Source organism: Oncorhynchus keta, chromosome 14, assembly GCF_023373465.1.
Source record: "Oncorhynchus keta strain PuntledgeMale-10-30-2019 chromosome 14, Oket_V2, whole genome shotgun sequence".
Classification (NCBI taxonomy): Eukaryota; Metazoa; Chordata; class Actinopteri; order Salmoniformes; family Salmonidae; genus Oncorhynchus; species Oncorhynchus keta.
In genome coordinates this window covers 16395176-16401543 of record NC_068434.1, presented here as the reverse complement: position 1 = coordinate 16401543, position 6368 = coordinate 16395176, and the positions used below count along the sequence as shown (strand labels likewise).

General features: G+C 44.8%; 1 pseudogene; it reads left to right on the top strand.

The window, feature by feature from the left end:
- LOC127907430 (multiple C2 and transmembrane domain-containing protein 1-like) overlaps positions 1-6368 on the top strand; it is a 50372-nt pseudogene that overhangs the window by 42684 nt on the left and 1320 nt on the right.

The following is a 6368-nucleotide window of genomic DNA, read 5'->3' as shown; positions in this document are numbered from 1 at the left end:
AAAGCTAACTAAAAGCAGCATTCCCCAAGAGAGGATGACTTTCACTTTAGCAGTGATAAATTCCCTCTTTAAACCTGCGTATTCCTCCAAACCTCAGTTGTCCTGAGTCTGCACAACTCTGCCAGGACCTAGGATCAAGAGAGACGCTCAAGTGTTTTAGTACTATATCTCTTGACACAATGATGAAAATAATCATGGCCTCTAAACCTTCAAGCTGTATACTGGACCCTATTCCAACTAAACTACTGAAAGAGCTGCTTCCTGTGCTTGGCCCTCCTATGTTGAACATAATAAACGGCTCTCTATCCACTGGATGTGTACCAAACTCACTAAAAGTGGCAGTAATAAAGCCTCTCTTGAAAAAGCCAAACCTTGACCCAGAAAATATAAAAAACTATCGGCCTATATCGAATCTTCCATTCCTCTCAAAGATTTTAGAGAAGGCTGTTGCGCAGCAACTCACTGCCTTCCTGAAGACAAACAATGTATACGAAATGCTTCAGTCTGGTTTTAGACCCCATCATAGCACTGAGACGGCACTTGTGAAGGTGGTAAATGACATTTTAATGGCATCGGACCGAGCTCTGCATCTGTCCTCGTGCTCCTAGACCTTAGTGCTGCTTTTGATACCATCGATCACCACATTCTTTTGGAGAGATTGGAAACCCAAATTGGTCTACACGGACAAGTTCTGGCCTGGTTTAGATCTTATCTGTCGGAAAGATATCAGTTTGTCTCTGTGAATGGTTTGTCCTCTGACAAATCAACTGTACATTTCGGTGTTCCTCAAGGTTCTGTTTTAGGACCACTATTGTTTTCACTATATATTTTACCTCTTGGGGATGTTATTCGAAAACATAATGTAAACTTTCACTGCTATGCGGATGACACACAGCTGTACATTTCAATGAAACATGGTGAAGCCCCAAAATTGCCCTCGCTAGAAGCATGTGTTTCAGACATAAGGAAGTGGATGGCTGCAAACTTTCTACTATTAAACTCGGACAAAACAGAGATGCTTGTTCTAGGTCCCAAGAAACAAAGAGATCTTCTGTTGAATCTGACAATTAATCTTAATGGTTGTACAGTCGTCTCAAATAAAACTGTGAAGGACCTCGGCGTTACTCTGGACCCTGATCTCTCTTTTGAAGAACATATCAAGACCATTTCGAGGACAGCTTTTTTCCATCTACGTAACATTGCAAAAATCAGAAACTTTCTGTCCAAAAATGATGCAGAAAAATTAATCCATGCTTTTGTCACTTCTAGGTTAGACTACTGCAATGCTCTATTTTCCGGCTACCCGGATAAAGCACTAAATAAACTTCAGTTAGTGCTAAATACGGCTGCTAGAATCCTGACTAGAACCAAAAAATTTGATCATATTACTCCAGTGCTAGCCTCTCTACACTGGCTTCCTGTCAAAGCAAGGGCTGATTTCAAGGTTTTACTGCTAACCTACAAAGCATTACATGGGCTTGCTCCTACCTACCTCTCTGATTTGGTCCTGCCGTACATACCTACACGTACGCTACGGTCACAAGACGCAGGCCTCTAATTGTCCCTAGAATTTCTAAGCAAACAGCTGGAGGCAGGGCTTTCTCCTATAGAGCTCCATTTTTATGGAACGGTCTGCCTACCCATGTCAGAGACGCAAACTCGGTCTCAACCTTTAAGTCTTTACTGAAGACTCATCTCTTCAGTGGGTCATATGATTGAGTGTAGTCTGGCCCAGGAGTGGGAAGGTGAACGGAAAGGCTCTGGAGCAACGAACCGCCCTTGCTGTCTCTGCCTGGCCGGTTCCCCTCTTTCCACTGGGAAACCCTGTTACGGGGGCTGAGTCACTGGCTTGCTGGGGCTCTCTCGTGCCGTCCCTGGGGGGTGCGTCACCTGGGTGGGTTGATTCACTGTTGTGGTCGGCCTGTCTGGGTTGCCCCCCTTGGGTTGTACCGTGGCGGAGATCTTTGTGGGCTATACTCGGCCTTGTCTCAGGATGGTAAGTTGGTGGTTGAAGATATCCCTCTAGTGGTGTGGGGGATGTGCTTTGGCAAAGTGGGTGGGGTTATATCCTTCCTGTTTGGCCCTGTCCGGGGTGTCCTCGGATGGGGCCACAGTGTCTCCTGACCCCTCCTGTCTCAGCCTCCAGTATTTATGCTGCAGTAGTTTATGTGTCGGGGGCTAGGGTCAGTTTGTTATATCTGGAGTACTTCTCCTGTCCTATTCGGTGTCCTGTGTGAATCTAAGTGTGCGTTCTCTAATTCTCTCCTTCTCTCTTTCTTTCTCTCTCTCGGAGGACCTGAGCCCTAGGACCATGTCCCAGGACTACCTGACATGAGGACTCCTTGCTGTCCCCAGTCCACCTGGCCATGCTCCTGCTCCAGTTTCAACTGACCTGAGCCCTAGGACCGTGCCCCAGGACTACCTGACATGAAGGCTCCTTGCTGTCCCCAGTCCACCTGACTGTGCTGCTGCTCCAGTTTCAACTGTTCTGCCTTATTATTATTCGACCATGCTGGTCATTTATGAACATTTGAACATCTTGGTCATGTTCTGTTATAATCTCTACCCGGCACAGCCAGAAGAGGACTGGCCACCCCACATAGCCCGGTTCCTCTCTAGGTTTCTTCCTAGGTTTTGGCCTTTCTAGGGAGTTTTTCCTAGCCACCGTGCTTTTACACCTGCATTGTTTGCTGTTTGGGGTTTTAGGCTGGGTTTCTGTACAGCACTTTGAGATATCAGCTGATGTACGAAGGGCTATATAAATAAATTTGATTTGATTTGATTTGATTTGATGTAGGGGTTATGCTATATATTCACTGTTCTACTAAAGATGTAGGGGGTTATGCTGTATATTCACTGTTCTACTAAAGACGTAGGGGGTTATGCTGTATATTCACTGTTCTACTAAAGATGTAGGGGGTTATGCTGTATATTCACTGTTATACTAAAGATGTAGGGGGTTATGCTATATTTTCATGTATTTTTTTCACAATTTAAAAAAAAAATGCTTTCAGCTGTCCAAGATTAAACATAACTCCTTCCCGGTGCACACTAAGCAAGCGAGCATGAAGGCATTTGCAGACAAGTCTGGTAGGGAGGAGGACCTGACATTCAAGGAAGCTACAGCATTACAGTATATTAGGGGTTCATGGCTGTGTGTCCTCCCTTGCTGAATGGACTGCTTTCTATTAGTCTAGTTACCTCTGCAGATCTATCACTGTTGTTCCAGTATGTGTCGTTTATCCTGCCTCCCTCTTCCTGTCTGTCTGTCTTGTGACTGTCTGGCTGAAGGGAGGGCCTGGAGGGTGAAACCGCCTCAGAGGGCCAGCTGAGGCTGCTGACCTCTGACCCAGGATGCAGTCCCTTGTTGCTGTTGACCGCCATCCTGCACAGAGACCTGCTGGAACACTCCCATAAGACCACACATTCTGATGAAAATACTTTAGCTTCCTGCTCATAATTTAATTGAATTGAATACTTTATTGTCCCTTTAGGTGTCATGATCGTCGTCAGGGTGGAAATGACCGGACCAAGGTACAGCATTATTTTCATTTATAAATGTCGCCAACAAAACAAAGAATAAGGACACGACCGTGACGCTTACTTCGGTTATACAGGCCACGAACAAAGACAACTACCCACAACTAAGGTGGCAAAACAGGCTGTCTAAGTATGATTCCCAATCAGAGACAACAATAGACAGCTGTCCCTGATTGAGAACCATACCCGGCCAAAACATAGAAACAGAAAACGTAGAAATAAAGAAACTAGATGCCTACCCTAGTCACACCCTGGCCTAACCAAAATAGAGAATTAAAGCCTCTCTATGGCCAGGGCGTGACATTAGGGGAAATTTGTCTGGCAACATACAGCAGCTCCTGTGTATACATACAAAACACATACTACACTTCCATTATGTACATATATGTAAAATGTGTCCAATATCTAATTAAGTTGTAGATAGAGATTTTATGAATTTGTTCTGTTTTTCTATAAATTAAATATTTTTTTCTGTATGAGCCTCTTTTCTCCTTTTCTTTTTAACCAAAAAGACCTGAGAATCATGGGTAGATAGTGTCCTCAGGGCCTGGAACCCTAATGAAACTAATCACATCTCTGGACGGGCTATGCAGTGGCTGAACGTCTTCACTATCATCATCATCATGGCTAAATCAATAGAGTGCAGTAATAAACACTGCAGGGGAGAATAAAAACTGACCTTTAAACATTCCTTCCCCTCTCTCCTTGCTGGGAAAATGCAACCTTTAAAGACTGTTGTGCACTTGCACATGAATTGACATTAAAAAGAACCTTATTAATAACAACGCCGGTCTCCTAAGATAATGGCAACCAGCTAGTGCTTCTCGCCCCTCACCGTCGCCTGAGCCCACACTGCGCTGCTGTGCATCAACCCGCTACCACGGGGACGCAGCCACAGAGACCAGCTAATTAAGAGGAACCAAACAGACCCAACACTCAGCAGCCACTGCTGTCTTAACCGCTCTGTGATAGGTGGGTCTGTTCTCTGGAGAGAGAGAGAGAGAGAGAGAGAGAGAGAGAGAGAGAGAGAGAGAGAGAGAGAGACCCTGTGCTGGGCCTTGCTGGCAAAAGATAATGTATCAAGGTTGCAGGAGGTGTATTTGTTGGCCATGAATCAAGGTTGCAGGAGGTGTATTTGTTGGCCATGCAGGAGCTGAGAGATTGAGAGGCGTGATGTCAACTCCTCAGAAATGGAGAATCGGTCTTTCTATCATAACTCCTCTCCAGCTCCATAATGGGCTCATTAATAAAAATGTGCCTTGTTAACCCGCCATGCTCTTCAGCACCCCAAGTGGAAAAAATATATGTCCCTACTTTCCTCCCGGTATCGCCACGCGCCCTCTCCTCACAGACCAATTACCAGGCTGACAAACTACAAGGCGGAGGCATTATCCACGTAATGCAGTGTAATAGAGTGATTGTTGGTCAAAGGATGTTTGAGCACTTTTTTTGTGCCAAGTCAATTCCCATTGGTGAATGGGCTTTCTGTCTTCTCAAATAGCCGGGCAATATTAGGGCCCTCGCATCCCTTAATGTGGCAGGCACTTTAGGCCTGTCATTTTAAAATAGTTCAGCATTTGTCAAGGGGGAGCACAAACAACTCCCTGTCTTCGCTCAAACAGCCCGCTCATTGAGTGCTGCTTAGCATTCGCCCTCTTATTCAACTACCTGTCATCTCCCACAAAACAGACTGACGGACGGTCTCTGGACCTGTGCCACTGGAGGAACCCAGGTGACTCCCAACCCCAACCCTCCCCATTCCTCTGTGCTTCCTACCTTCCATCTAGGAAGGGCCAGTAAACCAAAGGTTGCTAGATCGAATCCCCGAGCTGACAATGTAAAAATATGTAATTCTGCCCCTGAACAAGGCAGTTAACCCACTGTTCCTAGGCCATCATTGTAAATAAGAATTTGTTCCTAACTGACTTGCCAAGTTAAATAAAGGTAAAAAAAAATATGGTTTTTCGTCCACAAGAGGCTTTGGAAATTGTGTGTTTTTCTATAGTTTCAATACATATGTGTGGGTGTGTGTTTTTCTATGCCAACACTTCTTTTGTTACCTCTTGCATGCGTGTTTCAGCTTGGACAGCCTTGACATTTTTCAATATGTACAGGCCTTGAGATCATTTCCAACTTGACGCGTTTGATAATGCTGTAGTTCCACCTACCCCCAGTCCCCTCCAAGTTGCAGCTGGGGAACATTGTGAATCGTGACGGCTAAGGTTGAAAGGGAAGGTTAGCGGTTCACAGCCATCTACTGATCGCAGCTGAAAAGGCCCCATTCAGAACTGACAAATGGTTGGGTTTCACAATAGTCCTTGATCTTTTTTATGTGTTTGTCACTTCAGCTTTTCCCTAAAAGAAGACTTATCTTTTCAGATTTCAAAAGGGAGGAGGAGGAAGATGCTGTGTCTTCTGTGAAGAGTGAGGCAGGAGATGAGTTTATGGACGTGGTGTTTAATGTGCTCAGCTCTCTGAACAATGTCCCCAATGTCCTGACCCTGGCCCTGGAGACATACTTTGACAGGGGACACTTCTGGGACTATACAGCCTGGCAGGTATTCAAACCTCACTGTTGCTATACAGCACCTTCGTGAACATAATGCAGGATACAGACTGAGTTTCCAAAGAGAAACACTAAAAAACCTGTCTCCTAACTAATGTTCAGATTAGGGGGCAAATACATCACATATTTTGGAAAAACCAAACTGGAGCTGGGTTTGACTGGTACAATGGAACCAATTTAATAGTCTTTAAAGTGCAAACTCAAAGTTAAATTAAGCACACTTAAAATATTTTAAACTATTTGACGTGTTTAGTTGACCAAG